The following is a 19,556-nucleotide window of genomic DNA, read 5'->3' on the forward strand; positions in this document are numbered from 1 at the left end:
CCTGTGGGGCTGATGATGTGTTGCGTGACTCAGGAGGAGAGGAGGGAGCTGCTATGTGACCTTCGGGCCTGTTAATCCCATTCTGATGAGGTGATGACTCATGGCCATGCTGTCGTGTCCAGTCACATCTCTGTCTCGTCATGGCCGCCCGTGGGGGACATGTAGCGTGGCGGCCTGAAGGCCAGGTGGGGCTCCGTCGATATAGAGTGGACAACTACAGGAGCTCTGCTCTGGGTGGCAGTGAGGCACGGTTTAGCTGCTTATAGCTCCCGCTGTCAAGTCGAGTTTAACGTTGTTTAACGTTCCTTAATACAATCAGATAGGACTTTTCTGTTTGGATGTATGGGCTGTCGATGCCCATACATTGCCACTCAGTTAGGCGTTCCCGCATAACTTCCAGGTATGATGATGTCACGTGCATATAGTGCATACCTATATTGCCATTGAGGCTGCTACTCTTCCAAAGTTCAGTTCAGTTCAGTTTTATTTTGGTCAAAAAGCAAAAACATTACATTACATGTATTATTTTTTTCTTTTTCTTTTTGGAGACCAAAAAGGTTTAGGCTGAAGCCAATGGCTTATTGTGCCTATCCCAGGGGGGGGGGGGGAGTGGGGGACATAAAACAGACAGAGAAACAAACAGAAGAGAGAGAAAACTAAAAGAAAACATGAAAACAAAAGAAAAAAAAACAAACAAACAACCAAACACAAAAGAAAACACAAAAAGAAAACAGAAAGATACTTGTGTTTATGAACAAGGCACTGCAGCCTCCCCCCCCCCCCCCCCCCCCCCCCCCCCCAGGAGGGACAGGCAAAAATGACCAATTTCAATTGCTATGTGTATAGTTCACAATAAAGCGAACTATAAAAACTATAAAGCGAAATAAAGCTTATATTCCCTGGCTATGCTGATGTAACAAGATGTATACAACGTACCTGGGCCTCTGTTGAGCCCTCTTGTCTTCCCTCACGTGAACAGCCACAGGCCTGTTGTGAGCTACACTAAACTGACTCTAAGTCGTCGTCAATAACATGGGGGGAGTACAAGGATATTATTTTGGATGAAAAGGGCTGAGAAACAAGAGTAGTCTGTTGTAAATCTGTAATAGTAATAACCCGGTCCTTGTCAACAGGCCCAACATGACAAAGCCTTATACTTTTTTTTCTTTTATTGTCGGACGTTTAAAGACCCCAGCCTCTGCTAAGGCACTTTTACAAGTTGTGCTTTGTCAGAAAGCTGCTGTTGAGGTAATATATCAGCCAATCTCGATATATCTCCTCTTTCTGCTCAATATATCTCCCTAGCTCCGCTCTTTTCCTCCTCATCCTCTCTGCCTGTTCAACCCCCCCTATCGTCTCCCTGGAGGTCCTAGCATATGGGATTCGCATTTGGGTTTTTGCAGGCCCATTTTCTTAATGTGATATTATGATACATCGTCTGAAGCCATTTAGTCTCTGTCACCACCTCGCATGTTGAACACATGCCGGGGGAAGCCAAGGAGAGACACTCTCCGATGCCGTCCCGGTGAGTTATTACCTATTAATTTGACGCTATTCACTGGGGCGATCATTTAAAACGGTTCCAAAGTGTTACCAAAATACAAACTGTGCACTCTCTCTCTCTCAAGGCATCTGTTGTCGGTGGATATCTTTCCACCCACTGGTGGTTGTAAATCGCCTCTGTCGAAGGTGTGTGTCTTGTGTGTGTGTGTGTGTGTGTGTGTGTGTGTGTGTGTGTGTGTGTGTGTGTGTGTGCGTGCGTGTGTGTGTGTGTGTGTGTGTCCATGTGTGAGGGAGGGAACAGAAGGTGAGAAATTTGGGGGGGTCATCCGAGGTCTTGCAGGTAATTGTGTTGCTTAAACTCTTGACCCACTAAGCCCTACTTAGTGCGGTGCAGCTTGCTTTCCTTATTTCCCCCGAGAGTTTCGACTCCACATACCAGGGTGTGTGAGTTTGTGGGGTGCGTGCGTGGGTGTGCGTGTGCATGTGCGTGTGCGCACGTGTGTATGTGTGCATGCTAATAGTGACTATAGTGAGCGAGTATCTAAGCATAATCTGTATGCTGTCAGCCACACACGGCTCAGGTTTTTCTTTTTCACCATATTTTGGCATCGGCCTCATTGTTATTCTCACGCTGCCTGACAGGCCTATTGTCGAGAAATCAGGTTTTGGGAAAAATACATGAGTTCACACAGTGACACGTCTCACCCACCCCTTTCCCCCATGTCCTCTCTCTCTCTCTCTCTCTCTCTCTCTCTCCCTCCGTCTGTGTGAACGATGTTGAAAGGGAACGAGTCTACTGTGATACTAAAGCAGTGTGAGATGGCATGACATATTTGTCTGGCTCTGTCTTGTTCCTCTCACTCTCTCTCCTTGGACTCCGTCCACACCTCAATTAGGGGATTACGCCGGCGTTGCCATCGTCGGTTGCCAGTTTGTGATATAGCATTGATCATCGTGGTAACTCAAACTGCTCTAGACTTTCCAAAAAGGCTGCTGACATTCCAGAGATACTGGGGGGGGTAATGCTGAATGTAATATATACATATTGTCACAATTTGGCAGCAGTCATGTAAGCCTAAGAGAAAGGTATGGCAGCAATTGTCTCACAGCGGTATATCAATGATGCCTCCCTCAATATTAGCTTTCCATTTCTTATACAGTGTTTCCCCTGTATGTCTGGAGGGTCTCTGTCTCTCTTCATAAGGTGCCAATAGAGCTAGGATAGGTGAGGTCATTATAGTTTGGAGCTATTTATCTGGTTTTCCTATTTTCACAACACACAGACACATGGGGCCGCATCGACTTACCCCCCGGGGCATGTCAACAAAGTTGCTCTTAATTGTTTTACACACAAAAGGCAAAATATAATCGTTGCTGCTATTGCTACAAATGGCTGAACTAGTCGAGGCGCTCCAATGATCGCGCAGACAAAACATTCTTTTTTGGCCCTGAAGCCCTTTTCGTGCGTTTTTTTCCAAGGACTGTTCTGTCCGTTTGTGAAATTTAATTAAAGGCTGTAATATATATCCTCTGGGTTCCAACGTGATCCCCGTGCCTTCCTAATAGACGCTCAGCGACAAGATAAGTCGCTCACAGGCCCAGTGGCCTTCCTCTATAATGAAGTGATTTGTCTCGTCCCAGATGCTTTCTCAGCCTCCGAAGCCGGAAATGTAACATAAATCTCTCTTATGATTCATGTACAAAAGATTATATTCATATTTAATTTTCTTTTATGAACTTCACGGTCCAGTGCAAGGAGGAGGGAGGTTTCTTCTCCCTCGTGGGCTGAGGTGAGTTATCCCCTCCTCTCACCTCTGTCCCTTCCTCTATACCCATCACCCCCCCTCCCCCGATGACCCTTGACCCCCCCCCCCATCCCCTAGTAGGTGAAAGCGCGTGAAGAGGAAGGGACAGGAGGGGGGAGGGGGGGGGGGGGACATGTTTGTTTTTAAATAAACTAAATCCGCTAACAGTTTTATAACGCTGACCTCGTAAAAGTAGCCACAGCGTTTGGTCAGCTCTCTCTCCACAGCAGAGAGTGCAGGGCTGGAATTCCCATTTGCTGCTGTGGATCGTGTCACTGCGTCAGCTGGTGTTTGTGTGTGTGCGCGCGCGCGCGCGCGTCGCGCGCGCGCGCGCGCGTGTGTGTGTGTGTGTGTGTGTGTATGAGAGAGAGAGTGTGTGCGTGACTGTGTGCACGCGTGCGTGTGCGAGTCCATGTGAGAGCGAGAGACAGACAGAATATAGAAAATAACAATGTGTGTGTCTGTCTGTGTGCGTCTGTGTGTCAACACACACAGGTGTGTGTGTATGTGTGTGTCTGTGTGTGTATGTGTGCGCATGACGAATATAGGAAATTAATGTGTTTGTTTGTGTGTGTGTGTGTGCGTGCGTGCGTGCGTGCGTGCGTGCGTGCGTGTGCGTGCGTGCGTGCGTGCGTGCCTGTTTGTGTGTGCGTGCCTGTTTGTGTGCATGTGTGCATGTCCATGATATATGACTGCTGTGTCACGATTCACATCCGACAGCCATCCTCAGAGGCAAAGAGGCAATGCATTCAGCCCTCTCTGTTTTCTAGCAAGAGTTTCCTCCTCTTAAATAGAGGGAGTGGGACTGTGTGAGACAGGGAGTCGAGGAAGGGGAGGGGAGGGGAAAAGAGAGATACAGAGAGAGTACTGTGAAAGAGAGTATATAGAGTTTAGTGGAGAGAGAGAGAGAGAGAGAGAGAGAGAGAGAGAGAGAGAGGAGGGGGTGCGTGAAACAGAGCAAGACAGAGGAAGGGAGAGCAGAGCTCAGACAATCAGTCAGTACACAGCAGTTGCACGTGTGTGAGTGAACTGGTATACACAGACAGAGAGACAAGAGGCTTTGGAGAAAACAAGAGTTTGAGCAGAGAGAGGGGGGGCTATCCTATCCGATGCTATACATGTGTCTGTGAGTGCGCGTTGCAGACTCCCCCCCCCTCCCTCCCTCCCTCACCCCCACCCACCCCCCCCCCCCCCACACCCCCCACCCCCCCGGCCGGGCCTGGCTGGGTGGGCGAAGACCGTCCGTTCTCCAACTGGTCATCTTGCTGTGCTGGAGTTGCTCAAGGTAGGACCTCAAGGAACCCCTGCATCTTCTCCTCTTGACTGCCAACCTGCACCCATGCAAGGATCTATAGTGCACCTGGACTCTCCTGTATATACAGTACACATGTAGTCAAACCCAGGGCGCTCATTTAGCTCACCTTTGACACATGGCGGAGTTAAATGAACCTTCTGGATGTCACTGTGCACGCCCACCTGTTTGCTGGGATATTTGTCTTTTTTTCTTGTCTTTTTTTTTTTCTTCCTAATTTCTTTTCCTCAAAATGTATTGCGGTCACTCGTCGTCACCGCGGTTATTCTCAGTGTAGACCATGTGTGTTGCTTTGAAGCTGACATCATCCAACGTTTTATTCGGCTGGATGTAATTATTTTATTCGGGGCATGCATGTTGCACGCTTCAAGATTCAATTACTATAGGTTGTGACGTGGATGATGTTAATATTTGAATGGAGATGAATATGAGAGCATGTGGTCAGCTATCATGTCATATTTGTCAAAGCAGTGAGAGTCTATACTGCTGAGTTTTGAGTTCTGCTCATCTTAACAAGAAGGGTCCACCTGACCGTCTATAATATGCTTGTCCTTGTCCATCTATATATGCACACCTTCCTCCTTCACTGAAGGTATTTTTTCTCTGCTGCGAGTGGTTGTGATCAAGACAGAATAATGTGTAGATTAGAAGAAAGGCAACGTGTTTGTGTTGGCTGTGTGGTATATAGACTTATAGGGTCTGACAGCCACAGTTTGGAAAGACAGAGCCTTTGGTTGAAACAGAGATTAAGAGCAGTTGTGTATATGAGAGATATTAGACGTGCACTGTGCATGCCTGTGCCTATGTGAACACGTAATAAATGCATGGGTTAGTAACTGCGTTGATAACTGCAGGCGTGTGTGTGTGTGTGTGTGTGCGTGTGTGTGTGTGTGTGTGTGTATGGAGGCATGTGTGTGTATGTGCATGCGTGTAGTGTACGAGGGGGGCTGTTCTTGTTCTGTCAGACCCCGAGGCTGCTGGTTTATGCTGGAAGGAGATGATGACAGATGTAATGGACTCTGTGGTAGGTCGAAGTGAGAGACGAGCGCCACCTCCATCCAACTAACTGCAGGAGAAAAAGAGCGTGCGTCTGTGTGTGACTGTGTGCGCGTCCGTGCGTGTGTGTGTGTGTGTCTTTCTGTCTGTGAGGGAGGGTGGGTGGATGGCAATATAGACGGAAGAGGATAGAGAGAAGGTGTTTGAGTGAAAAATGAAGTGAGTGTAACGAGTTTCTGGATAACGAGAGAGAGAGAGAGAGAGAGAGAGAGAGAGAGAGAGAGAGAGAGAGAGAGAGCGTGGGGGGAGGTTGGAACGATAAAATCCATAAGAGGACGCGGACCAAAGGAAACAATAAATAGAAGAAACAGAATGAAACTGAGACGTGTGAGATGCAGAGTCGAGGAGAGACCTGGAGGAGGAGGTGCCAGTGACAGAGTTCTTGACACAGAGAAGGAGGGAGAGAGAGAGAGAGAGACCAAGTGATGCAGACATCCCTGTCCAGATATATCTCCACTATATAGAAGCCAATGTGACAACAGATGAGAAACAGAAACAAGCAACAACAAAAAAAGTTTGATCACCCTTGTATTGTTTAGGGGGGGAAGACTGGATTGAGGTTTGTTTCAAGTGCGTGCGTGCGTGCGTGCGTGCGTGCGTGCGTGCGTGCGTGCGTGAGTGTGTGCGCGTCAACCCGCATGTCTGTGTGCATCTGTTCTCATATTCGTCTCCGTCTCGCTCACATAGAGGCCGCTGTGCATGCGTGTATTTATTTGGTGGGTGTTGAAACTAGCGATAGGCAGTTCACAGCAGTGTCTCTCAGCGCCGCAGGAATGCTGCGCTCCTGACAAATGGATGCTCCGCACGCACCGGCCAGGGCCACCGACCAGTGACCACGTAGACATGTCTTTAGCGTGACAGATATCTGCGCCATAGCACATGCCCCAAAGGAAAACCTGCTCCAGTGTGATACAAAAAAAAAGAAGAAAAGAGAATCCTCAATCACCTCCCTGATTTTTACATGCTATAAGGCTCTTTGTGGTTATAACCTAATAATAGAGGCTTGACTATATATACCTCATGACAGTGCAGGCTTGTAGATCTGCTGTTTTCAGAGAGTATATCGCCATTGTGTGACGGAGTGTATATAAGTTAAGAAATAGCTCTCGGGGGCAATGTGTTCCCCCTCCTGTCATCTACTCTGATGTGGATATAGAGCAGTGCAGAGTGGCGTAAAGAGAGGAGAGGAGATTGGTGGCAGGGCTTAATTGGAAAAGTGTGTGTGCGGCACTCACGTGTGTGTGTGCGTGTGCGACGTGCGTGTGTGCGTGTGCGTGTGTGTGTGTGTGTGTGTGAGAGACTTAACAACTGAGCTATGGAGATGAGGAGGTCTGTGCATCAAAGCAAGGTTAACGCCATGATGTGAACAGGTCAGACACACGGTATAGACATAACAGGCAGACACGGAGGTATATATAAGTAGAAGAAATGCACAGACTCACAAATTATAATGCAGAAATGTGTAACATACTATATGTGTGTGTGTCATCTGTGTGCTTTCTCTCTCTCTCTCTCTCTCTCTCTCTCTGTCTGTGTTTCTGAGAAGCCCAAATTGTAAAGCTAACATAAGCTTAGCCCGGGCTCACATGGCTGCCTGTCATTGGCTGCGGACTGCCCTCAAATCCACGCTGTTTGTCTTATCTTTACCAGGCGGGGTATATTTAGTGGGGAGCTTAGCTTTTAGTAGGCCGGCGTGTGGAGAGCGCGAAGCCTCGTTTATATACTCCACTGCACGGCGGTGTCGCTCGCCCCCAAACAACAGAAAATACGTTATTTTTGGTGACGAAGTATTATGTAGGTTTAGGCTTAAATAACAGCAGAAGGAAAGAGACGGGGTGTGTGTGTGCGTGTGTGTGTGTGTGTGTGTGTGTGTGTGTGTGTGCATGTGCGTGTGTGTGTGTGTGTGTGTGTGTGTGTGTGTGTGTGTGTGTGTGTGTGCACGCGCGTGTGTGTGCGAATGCGTGCGTGTGTTTTGGGGGTTTGGCGCCAGCACACATCGACAGTGGTCAGCTTGGTACTTGGTATGCCAAGCGGTCTGTGTGTTGTGTTGCAGGTCTGTGTGTGTGTGTGTGTGCGTGCGTGTGTGTCTGAGTGTGCGCGTGTGTGTGGGTGTGCGTGTGCGCGTGTGTGTGCGACACTGTGCGTGCGTGTGTCCCCCTCCCGCTCTCCCGTCAGGAATCTGCCCTTTAGTTTATTAAAAGCTGGTGAAACAATGGAGGGAGGTGAGATGGAGGAGGGGGGAGGCGACAAACAGAAAGCAATGACGTAACCTCTGGGCAGAGAGAGGTAGACGACGTAGAGGTAGAGAGCGAGAGCGAATAATGAATACTAATGAGCAGAGGGAAGAGGAGAAAGATATTCATGAGCATCGATCTATAAAAGCACAAAACATATTTCGCAGACTCAGTGACGCACCGCTATATACCTGCCAGTCAGTCGTCGTCCCCCCCCGACTCCTCTCCTCGTCTGATGTCGGGGTGGGGTGGGGGGTTGGGGGGTTGGGGGGGGCCGCCACCGCCGCCCTATGCAGACAGCTAAGGCCTGCCTGGCTGTCCCAACGGGCAACAACTGTGGACTCAGCTGCCATGCAATGTGGAAGATCCCTCCAGAGATCTGTCTCCCTGCAGCAGTCCCTGCCCACCCCCCCCCCCATAGACAACCACACCAGAGATCCCTGCCCACCCCCCCCATAGACAACCATACCAGAGATCTGTCTCCCAGTCGTCGTCCCCCCCCTCCAGAGACCACACCAAACCAGCGTCCCAGCAATGCTTCCGCTCAGTCACGCACCAGCAGAGCGGCCACGTGAACGCCTTGGCTACGCTGGGCAGTATAGTCCTCATCATCGTGTAAGTCAGAGAGTGACCAAATGTATAACCCAATGCATCCGTAAAGGTTCCATTTGGGTCCATTATATACTCTCTCTGAGTTACAAATGAAAACAGGAGGATTTGAAAATGAATTGCATTTTTAATAGCGCTTTTCCAAGTGCTCAAAGCGCTTTACAATGGTTCATTCATTGATACATTATAGGAGGTGAAGAAGCGAACAGTCGACGCCAGCGTCCTCACTTCCCACATTCGCACACCAATGGCGGCAAGCTAGCACCGAACGACTCATTGGAGGGACTGTATAGGTGTAGGGTTCAGTGTCTTGCCCAAGGACACTTCGACATGTGGACAGGAGGAGCCGGGATTCGAACCACCGACCCATGGATCATGGGACGACCTGCTCTACCTCTCAATAGGACGACCTGTTGTGACCTATAGGTCGCATTTACTATGAAAACCTGCATCTCCCGTCCGTCCGTCCGTCCGTCCGCCCGTCCGTCAGTTTCTTAGTCACCCTAAGCCTCCATGGTCACACCTCATGACATCACGCCACCATATATGGTCACGCCTCCATATATGGCCACACCTCGTGACATCACAACCATATAAGGCCATCTCCATATATGAAGATCACGACACTGACCTCATCAAACCCTGGATAACCATACATGGAGAAGACTGGATCATCACCTATAGATCTGCATATATGGAGCCGGCCAGCAACTCTACATATGACCTCAAACCCTTAGATCTCCATATATGGAGCTGACCTGTTCTGACATTCCATATGTTGATCTGACCTCATCAAACCCTGTACACTCAAGACACGCTCCATATATGGCCAGTACAGGATTCATTCATATGTTGTTCTGACCCTCCATGCCAAATCGCCAGCAGTCTGCCGTCTGCCGTCACCCAGGCAGATGCGTGCACACGGTCGCTTCTTGCCCTCAGGGCGTGTTACTGGCTGTATGGTGCGTGCGTGCGTGGAAACAGAAACCCATACATATATGTGAGGTGGGCAGGGGGTATTTATATATACAGTATATAGCATAGATGCAGCCCACCTATTGTGCATCTAAACTTGGTATGAAAGAGATATTATTGACACACAACATATGGCTGCAACAGTTGGAGGAGTTGCACTTTGGCTCAAACAACCGGGGCACGCAGCGATGTGTTGTTGATGTGTTTGCCTTAACAATTACAATCACTCTCAAACAGTGAACACATACAGTGCAGTACAGTTCCTCTGCTATAGTCTGTATTGGTCTGTGAAAGATCCCACTTTCTTTTAGGGTACTTTTCTTAACGACGGACAGACGGACGGATGGACTATTTATAGGTGTTTATGTTTGATGATGATCTGACGACTACAACAGATAAATGAGAAAACGACATAACAGCACGTGCCTTGCACAGCAAAGATTGTGCATCAACAGCTCGAAAAACACATGCACACATAGTTCATCATAGCCACTGCAGCAATCCTGTCATTTTGCTTCAGCTAATGAGCAATATAATTCATAGAGAAATTGGCACGGCCTCGGTTCATCCTACTCACCAAGGTTATACTCGGGTGAGTCTTGCCCTTCGTCTTTAATGTTGTGTGCCATGCATGCACAACGACACATTATTGTATTATTAACGGCCGGGGTCAGAATAATCCGTCATAATGTTGATTGGCTCAGCTGGCCTGCAATCAATCAAAAAATATAAGTACTGTCCGTGCATCTGTGGTTATATAGAGACAGCTTTGGGTCAGTTGATTAAAGGAACACTCGACTTCACCCATTTTCAATCTCATCTTCACATACTACTACTACAGTAAGGTCATCAAACAATTCTGATTATATAAGTCACTGTCACTGATAGGCACGTTTCAGAACTGTCCACGGCCCTCCTCTGAGACACAGAGCGAGTAGACAGGTTTCTGAACTGTCCTCATCCCTCCTCTGAGACACAGAGCGAGAAGACAGGTTTCTGAACTGTCCTCATCCCTCCTTTGAGACACAGAGCGAGAAGACAGGTTTCTGAACTGTCATCATCCCTCCTCTGAGACACAGAGCGAGTAGACAGGTTTCTGAACTGTCCTCATCCCTCCTCTGAGACACAGAGCGAGAAGACAGGTTTCTGAACTGTCCTCATCCCTCCTCTGAGACACAGAGCGAGAAGACAGGTTTCTGAACTGTCCACAGCCCTCCTCTGAGACACAGAGCGAGTAGACAGGTTTCTGAACTGTCCTCATCCCTCCTCTGAGACACAGAGCGAGAAGACAGGTTTCTGAACTGTCCTCATCCCTCCTCTGAGACACAGAGCGAGTAGACAGGTTTCTGAACTGTCCACAGCCCTCCTCTGAGACACAGAGCGAGTAGACAGGTTTCTGAACTGTCCTCATCCCTCCTCTGAGACACAGAGCGAGAAGACAGGTTTCTGAACTGTCCTCATCCCTCCTCTGAGACACAGAGCGAGTAGACAGGTTTCTGAACTGTCCTCATCCCTCCTCTGAGACACAGAGCGAGTAGACAGGTTTCTGAACTGTCCTCATCCCTCCTCTGAGACGCAGAGTGAGTAGACAGGTTTCTGAACTGTCCACAGCCCTCCTCTGAGACACAGAGCGAGAAGACAGGTTTCTGAGAGCATTCATGAGAACCAATTTTATGAAGATGAGTGAAGTGCTCCTTTAAGCTTTTGTACAGATCAAACGAGCGGTATAACGTTTTACGGGACAGGGCCATGTTTTCCGTGTATACTTTTTATGTGATTGGCGCTGTGTTTTCACCTGACGCGTGACGCAACCATATGGTTGGACAGCTGTTGTGAACTCTCTTTAGGCATCTGTGTTGGATGCTTCAAATGCGTGTGCATTGTTGTTGATTTGTGATAGGACAACTTGGCATTGCACGGCTTGCATTTGACCTTGTTTTCATTACTACTCAGAAGTTCTCACACATGCCAATCCCTCCATCAATGCCGTGTGTTACCCTCCGTGTGAAAGTCTGTCTGTGACGCGTGTGAGCGAGAGAGTGAGAGTGAAAATAATATTGTAATTATCGCGATTACGACAATTGCAAGCCGATTACAATTATTGTAATCGGTTTGCATATAGTCGTGATTGTGTATTGCCTCTGGACAGCACTTGAGTGAATGATTGTGTGTGTGTGTGTGTGTGTGTGTGTGTGTGTGTGTGTGTGTGTGTGTGTGTGTGTGTGTGTGTGTGTGTGTGTGTGTGTGTGTGTGCGTGCGTGTGTGTGTGTGTGTGTGTGTGTGTGTGCGTGTGTTGATACTGGTACACTGGTACAGGTACTGTAGATACACAGACAGACCTGTATTTATCCTGAAGGACATTCAGTTGATATAGCAGCACCCCAGTATAAGCATGAACCGCAGAGGGAAGTTAACACTCGTTAAAAATAAGAGGAAAAATAAAATAATAGTAAGTGCGTGGGACCGTGCGTGCGTGCGTGCAAGCCTGCCATCACCTGCATGGGAATTGGGAAACACAGCATAATGTCTGCACACACCAAAGCTCTGTTTTACCTTCTCATAACTACAACCTCCAAACCAGAGGGAATGTGATACAGTATGTAAGGAAAGGAGGGATTGTATTGTGGTTGTACAGTATGTAAGGAAAGGAGGGATTGTATTGTGGTTGTACAGTATGTAAGGAAAGGAGGGATTGTATTGTGGTTGTACAGTATGTAAGGAAAGGAGGGATTGTATTGTGGTTGTACAGTATGTAAGGAAAGGAGGGATTGTATTGTGGTTGTACATGCAGTATATGTAAGGAAAGGAGGGATTGTAGTGTGGTTGTATGCCTGCACGTCTCCCGGAATATTCTCAAGCCAGGTTGCAGCTCACCAAATGTAGTAGAATGTGCAATATTTGATTTAGTCATGTCATCTGATATGTCGTCTTATATTGAGCCATAATGACATATCTTTTAATTGTCTCAGCGTTGCTGAGGCTATGTTTTCGCCCCCGTCCGTCCGTCCGTCCGTCCTTGTCTGTGCGCGCGCGCACGTGTGTGTCATCCGTCTATGAGCAGCTAATCTCCGGTTCCGTTAGACCGATCAGCGTGAAACTGAAACGAACCCAAATGTTTCAGGTGGCCAATTTTTGCTAAACAAATCTTGTTATTCATATATAATATAATGTTATTCATACAGATTTTGTCCAAATATTGTGCAATTTGTTTTAAATCAGCCTCATGGTGGTGCTATAACAGGCCGATTTCTGTGAGCAGCTAATCTCCGGCACGTTGGACCATGATGCACAGTGCACACTCCCTGGAGGCCAAGGAATAACCTCAGCCCCAAATCTTTCACATCCACCTCCACCAGGCGGACCATCACATCCACCTCCACCAGGCGGACCATCACATCCACCTCCACCAGGCGGACCATCACATCCACCTCCACCAGGCGGACCATCACATCCACCTCCACCAGGCGGACCATTCACATCCACCTCCACCAGGCGGACCATTACATCCACCTCCACCAGGCGGACCATTCACATCCACCTCCACCAGGCGGACCATCACATCCACCTCCACCAGGCGGACCATCACATCCACCTCCACCAGGCGGACCATCACATCCACCTCCACCAGGCGGACCATCACATCCTCCTCCACCAGGCGGACCATTCACATCCACCTCCACCAGGCGGACCATTCACATCCACCTCCACCAGGCGGACCATTCACATCCACCTCCACCAGGCGGACCATCACATCCACCTCCACCATGGCGGACCATTTTTTACATTATTATTTTATATTACTCCAATTGGTACACATTATCTCTATAGTCATGTGTTGTGGTAATCATTGCTGGCCCCACAATAAGCTATACCTACAGTATGTATGCAAAGTTTTCTTTTTTTAACGTAGAAAACAAATTGTAACATTCAGCCATTAAATAACACAGCTCTCCATAGACATTGTTCTAGTTAAGACTGTGATATGTGTTGGCCCATGATTTGGCATTAAGAACAGCTTCTACTGGCTGCCTATAGCCTAATAGGTATGTAGGGTGCTAAATACCAACACCCGATAATTTAGGAGGCTAAATAAATGCCTGACTGAACCTCTTCTCCTGTAAATCTACATCCATCACTGGGGAACTCTGAGGTAGGTAGGAGTCGAGACGGGCCTCCCTCATTGCCATGTTGGACAAAACGTGCCTCAGGGTCCTCTTATGGGTGTTCTTATACTTTGTAGCTCGCCGGTGTTGCGCACTGCAAATAGCCATACAACATCTGCTATTTCCTGTGCGCGACACAGCACGCAACCAAGTATAACTCAGGCCTTAACTTCCTTACATTAATATAATGGGGGGCCTTTTGGGTATAGGACACGCTTTGGACACGTTGTGATAACTCATTCCTGGCTGTGTCCCTCAGTTCTTCTGGAATTAGTACAGACAGAGGCCTATAAGCCTTGTAGGTTGCAACCAGAAGGTGTATTTATTCACCATAGAAAATACAAAACAGACAAGAACACCACATGTAGCTCTTAATTCACCCTCAACAGACTCAAATCAACTCAACTGGCAAAGTGGCAGCCTTTCATGACGACGCCAGGCCCAGGAAATAATTCCCAATGCATTTTTCCCATAGACATTTCAAAAAGTATTTTTTTAAAGACCTTTTAAGCGTCGTACAAAGCCAACTCGAGTTGTGACAAATCATGACAACAAACTATTTTGGACCAAACAAATAATTGCAAAGAAGAAAAACAACAACAAAAAAGTGTTGTAACCTGCCGTCTTTTTCTTCTTTCTAATTATTTGTTCGGCCCCAATTTTTTTTTTCTTGTCATGATTTGTCACAACTCGAGTTGGCTTTGTACGAGGCTTAAAAAGTCTTTAAAAAATACTTTTTGAAATGTCTATGAGGAAAATGAACGGGGAATCATTTCCTGGGCCCTGGTAGGGGGCGGGACTGCGACGCTCTATAGTAATGAGCCAGTGTGGACTACCACTCTGGGGTGAATTATTTCTAAACCTGGATAAAGCATACAATAAATACATAAATAAATACACCATGAATAAATAAATACCCTTAAGCCCCACAAGTACAGTACTCCTTCCTCACTACTACAACAAAGCATAAGCAACTCTGACTAAAACACATGTCACAACCCCCTTTTGCTATCCCGACTTGGTCCAGCCCAATTATACTGGACAGAATAGCAGAATTTATCGTAATCTGTTAAACTTCCAATCGTCACTCAACATTACACTTAAATCTCTATATATAGATCATAATTATTGACACAGTTTGCCATCTTGTCATTACATTAATGAAATGCCACCCTTTTGCCACCCTGCTTTTTCGATACAAAATGCCAACATGGTGTGAATATGGTCTATTGACCATATGCAGACCGTGTCCATCTGGTCAACAAGGTGGTAACTAGAGCAATTTCCCATTGACAGACCAATCATCTAAACAGAAATGTCCTATCTGATTGTATTAAACAACGTCAAACTCACCAACATTGCAGCTGTACGAAAAGTTTGAATTATGCTCTTTCTATCTGCAAAGTGTTTGTTTCATTAAAAACAAAATCCACATGTTATGAGCTATTCCTGTCAAGAAATTCCTTGAAGATGATTATTTTTGTGTCAGACAGAGTTTGGAAGCGCTCATTATCAGTAAAGCAACGTCCTGCTGCCTCCTGCATTATGTGCAAATTCGAAACAGGTGCTACAGGGCCGTTAAGTGATATCCATCAAGCACTTCCATATACTCCAACGCTTAGAAATATAATCACCTGCCATGTTGGTGAGTTTGACGTTGTTTAATACAATCAGATACAACTTTTCTGTTTGGATGTCAATGGAAAATTGCACCTAGTTACCACCTTCCTGGCAAGATGAACGTGATCTGCATATGGCCAATTGCACTCATTCCCATTATACACATTACATCCGCCCCCTGATTACCACCTAACATGGCTGCCCACACAGGTGGAACTAATTAGCTGAGTGGCCAGCTCAACAAAGACACGAAACACAATTCAAAATATTCAGCTAAAATGTATTCAATCAACAATAAAATCTGTGCAAAATAAAACTGTGCAAAGGAATAAAGTGCCAATACCTAAAGTGCCCATATGCTGTGCAAATATTGTACAATGGACCCTTCGCTGAACCTCACCCCAAAACAAGCGATTGTCCAATGCCAATCCAAATAGTTTATAGCGACTAAGCTGGCATATGCTCTGGCAAGCTTCCATCACCTCATCATAGCTGTCAGTGTTATTTTGCATGGCTGTGTTGATGAACTAATGTCTGGAAAATGACGCGACTCACCCACCCAGGTCATGGCAATAATACTAATCGCCGGAGTCTTACCGTGCATTACATGAAAACTCCTGTCGGATGATTGAGTTGGATACTGTTTCTCCCTCTAACATTTTCTCTTATATTTCTAGTTTATTGAAATAATGGCATGCACATTTTTTCCAGTGCATAGCTTACTGCAGGACTCGTTGCTAGATTTAGAAGGCATTTTGATCGCTCTTGCTAATGAAATGATTGATTATTTATACAGAGAAATCCCATCATTTAACATACCATTTGCAGGCCGCGGCCATCTTGCCATCAGAGTTTGGAAGCACTCGTTTTCATGTCCTGCTGCCTCCTGCAATTCAAAACAGGTGGTGTACGCAGGGCAGTTGAGTGATATCTAACGAGCACTTCCAAACGGCAACACTAATAGAAAAAGAATGTCTACAGTGGATTTGTATTAAACAAACACTTTGAGGATAGAAAGAGAATAATTCAAGCTTTTCGTACAGCTGCAATTATGTATGAATGGACTTGCCAATGGGAAGTTGCACCTTGTTAGCACTTATATGGTAAGATGGCTGTGGTCTGCATATTGTCCTGGTGAAAAGCATACAGCTTGAGAGTGGAGTTGGTGGGGCTTCTTAGCGATGGGTCCATTAATAAGGGTTACATTAGATGTGCAACAGAAGTTACGGCATGATTTCAAGCTGGGAGGTAGAACATGTGTTGTCAAGGAGCAATACTGTATGTGTTGCATAATGCTGCAAAAACGCAGATAGTCATTATTCAATTACAGTACATGTATGAAATCCCCTTCATTAATCCAACTATACCTTGAAAAATTACTCCACGTATTAATCAGAAAATGCTGTTTACATGGACATTTTCTATTCATGAATTAGGTCAATGTTGGAATATTACAGTGTATGACTCTGATTGGATGTTTTGTAATGTATAGCATGTATTGTACAGTACACAGCACACATTTTGAGAGAAAGGGATATGTGAGGTTTTTGAATACCGGTAGGGCAGCACACACAGTCACACATCACATCACAATGGGACTTTTCTCAAATATATTTGAACTCCCACCAGGACAAGCACTTAATGTTGCACATTAACCCATTTAGACCTGAGACAGATACTAAAAAAACGCCTTATTCTATAGACACAAAGCTCCAGGATTGAAAGGTATAAGAAACGTATAGGTTACAAACAGGTCTCAGGGTTCCCACGGTCATGAGATTCCATGGAAAAAACATTTTCCAGAATTTATCAAAGGTCCTAGAAAAAGTATTTGGATATGCATTGTTTTTGGCCATTGATCTTAGTTAATAAAAACATTTTCCAAAATAGGTATAATATTACACGAAATATGTAGCATAAGTAGTTTTTTCGCCAAACGCGCAGCGTGATTGCAGCCTATAGCTAATGTGTACCGGATGTGACAAAAATAACAGATCTACAAGCTCACAACGTACCGCAGCGTGATCCTATGCCCAGCTAGGATAGGTGGTGTTGCAATAAAGTTGGCGCAGAATTTGGAAAGGAATTATACCTTTAGTCTATTCTGTATTCTCTATTGTCTATGCTTCGTTGTTGCACACTGCCTGTCTTTGTGAGATTGCATTATTGCGCTGAATGATTGTTGTCTGGAAATGTGTTTAAATATAATATCCTGGTCTGGAAAGGTTTTGGAAATGTTTGGGAAATTCATTGGTAAACATTGTGTGGGAACCCTGGGGTCTAGATGGGATGGTTAAGGCCTGACCTCAACATTTAAAAAAAATCTTCTAAATCCTCCAGTTTTCTGAGATAAATATTTTCACGATTTTTTCAAAAATAGCAGACCTACAAGCTCGTAGCGCGCACGCTATGAGCTTGTAGATCTGCTATTTTTCAATATAGCTAAATTATAACATAATGTTTAAAACACCAAAAGGGGATCCCGCCCAAAATGGATTAATCATCTGGGGATGGATTTTCTTTTTCATTTTTTTTCCCACTATAAACCCCTTGAGTTGCAGCAACTTCTTTTCGAGGGGTACACACCACCTCAAATCCCACTACACAGTACATACTGTAGGTTTTCTTAAATAAAATACAAATTTTAAATACAAGAAATAAGACAATCAATGCAAATTAAAGTATATGATGCCAATATAGGATCATCATTAAATACATACGTTCGTAAATAAATACAGTCAGAAGCAGGAATAGCTACAGTATGAACCACAAATGAAGTCTTGTGAGCATGAAGCGTTAAAAGGATAAATTGATAAGTGACAAGGTCATGCTGTTCCAGTCTGACGGTGCCCACAGGTTGAGAACCATTGATTTTTAGAGGGTTAAAAGTTCACAACCACTGGAAACTGTACTAAAGCAACTGCTATGTCGCTGATGAAGTGATGTCATTAATGCTATAGTATACAATACTTTCTATTGTATAGCATGTAAACAGGAATCAGGATGGAATTATTATACGCAGCCCCTGAACATAGCTTAATCACTTTCAACCTATTGCATGCCTATTTTGGGCATGTCAGGTAAAAACATTTCAAAAGATTTCACAATCTAAAATAGCAGGTCTACAAGCTCACATTTAATTGTTAATGCGCTGTGAGCTCGTAGATTGTCTTATATTTTCACTATTTGAACAACAAATAGGGCTTACTGTAAGTGGTTTATCAAAAACATCGTCTTCCTTATAGAATAAGTCCAATATTCAGATTATTGCAGTGCACGTAGACATGTTTCCCTCTTCAGTGAGGCCAGAACAGGGCACAGATTGGAAGGAGAGGCTGTATGGTTGACTATACTGGGCCAAGGCCTTGGCACTGGGCCACACACACTGCTATACCTAGGACATTAACCATGGCCTGATTCAACATTTTACTTTCCCAGACCCCAAAGTCGCTGGACCGTCACACCATTTCTCAAACATACGGTATTTATGTTTTTCTGAACAGAGGCAATACAGGTTCTGCTTTCCAAGAAATCAAGCTCACTTTCAAATGGAAAGTTTGAACTTTGTTCGATGATGGTTTGCTGGATCTGCTCATGGTCTTGCTTGCAAATGTCCTGCAGTGCAAATAGAGTGGCGGAGTTGTTTACTTTAATTGGAAATGAACATTTCACGGGGTAATTCAAAATGAATGGCTTGATTGTACTGCATTCGGGCCTCGGCCGCCAACATATAGCTGTCTTGGTGTACTGAAAACAGTAACAAACCAAGGTGATATCGGCAGCCACGATCCAACAATCCTCTGTAACCCAGGCGGACGAAACCTCTAAGGCCCCAATCTGGGCTTAAGTTCTGAGCTCAGCAGTAAAACCAGGGGAGCTCTCCCAGGGGGTGAAGGAAAGGAGCAGTGAGGAGATGGAGAGATGGAAAGGAGATAGGAGAGGAGGAGGATATGATGAAGAGAGTGATGGGGAGGGTGCACTATAGTGGAACGTGCCGAGGATTTGTTTTCCTAGATCGAGTAAGAGAATCCCAATCGGACGATGAACGGGATTGATTCCAAACGAGATCCAGGAGAGATACAGAGGGAGGAAGGTGCAGCTGATCATTACAGTGTGATTGAATGTGGGGGGGGGGGAGTGGGGAGTGGGGGGGGGGGGCAGATCAAGCCCAGGGTGAGGAAGAGGAGAGAAGAGGAGAAAGGGAGGATGCAGCTGCTGTTTGTGGACACCCAGGGTTCTATAAATCTGATCCCCAGGCAGGTGTGGGGGAGTTGAGGAG

At 45.9% G+C, this 19,556-nt stretch overlaps 1 protein-coding gene across 1 annotated transcript in view; it reads left to right on the forward strand.

Moving 5' to 3' along the window:
• Nucleotides 1-4,499: 4,499 nt before the first annotated feature.
• Nucleotides 4,500-19,556, forward strand: part of ndp (norrin cystine knot growth factor NDP) — a 27,108-nt gene continuing 12,051 nt past the window's right edge. The window contains exon 1 of the mRNA XM_083776321.1: nucleotides 4,500-4,593. The gene's annotated coding sequence lies outside the window, so the exon portion shown is untranslated. The remainder of the gene's footprint in view (nucleotides 4,594-19,556) is intronic.

This window comes from Protomyctophum parallelum (assembly GCF_964188405.1).
Source record: "Protomyctophum parallelum genome assembly, chromosome: 11".
NCBI classification, from domain to species: domain Eukaryota; kingdom Metazoa; phylum Chordata; class Actinopteri; order Myctophiformes; family Myctophidae; genus Protomyctophum; species Protomyctophum parallelum.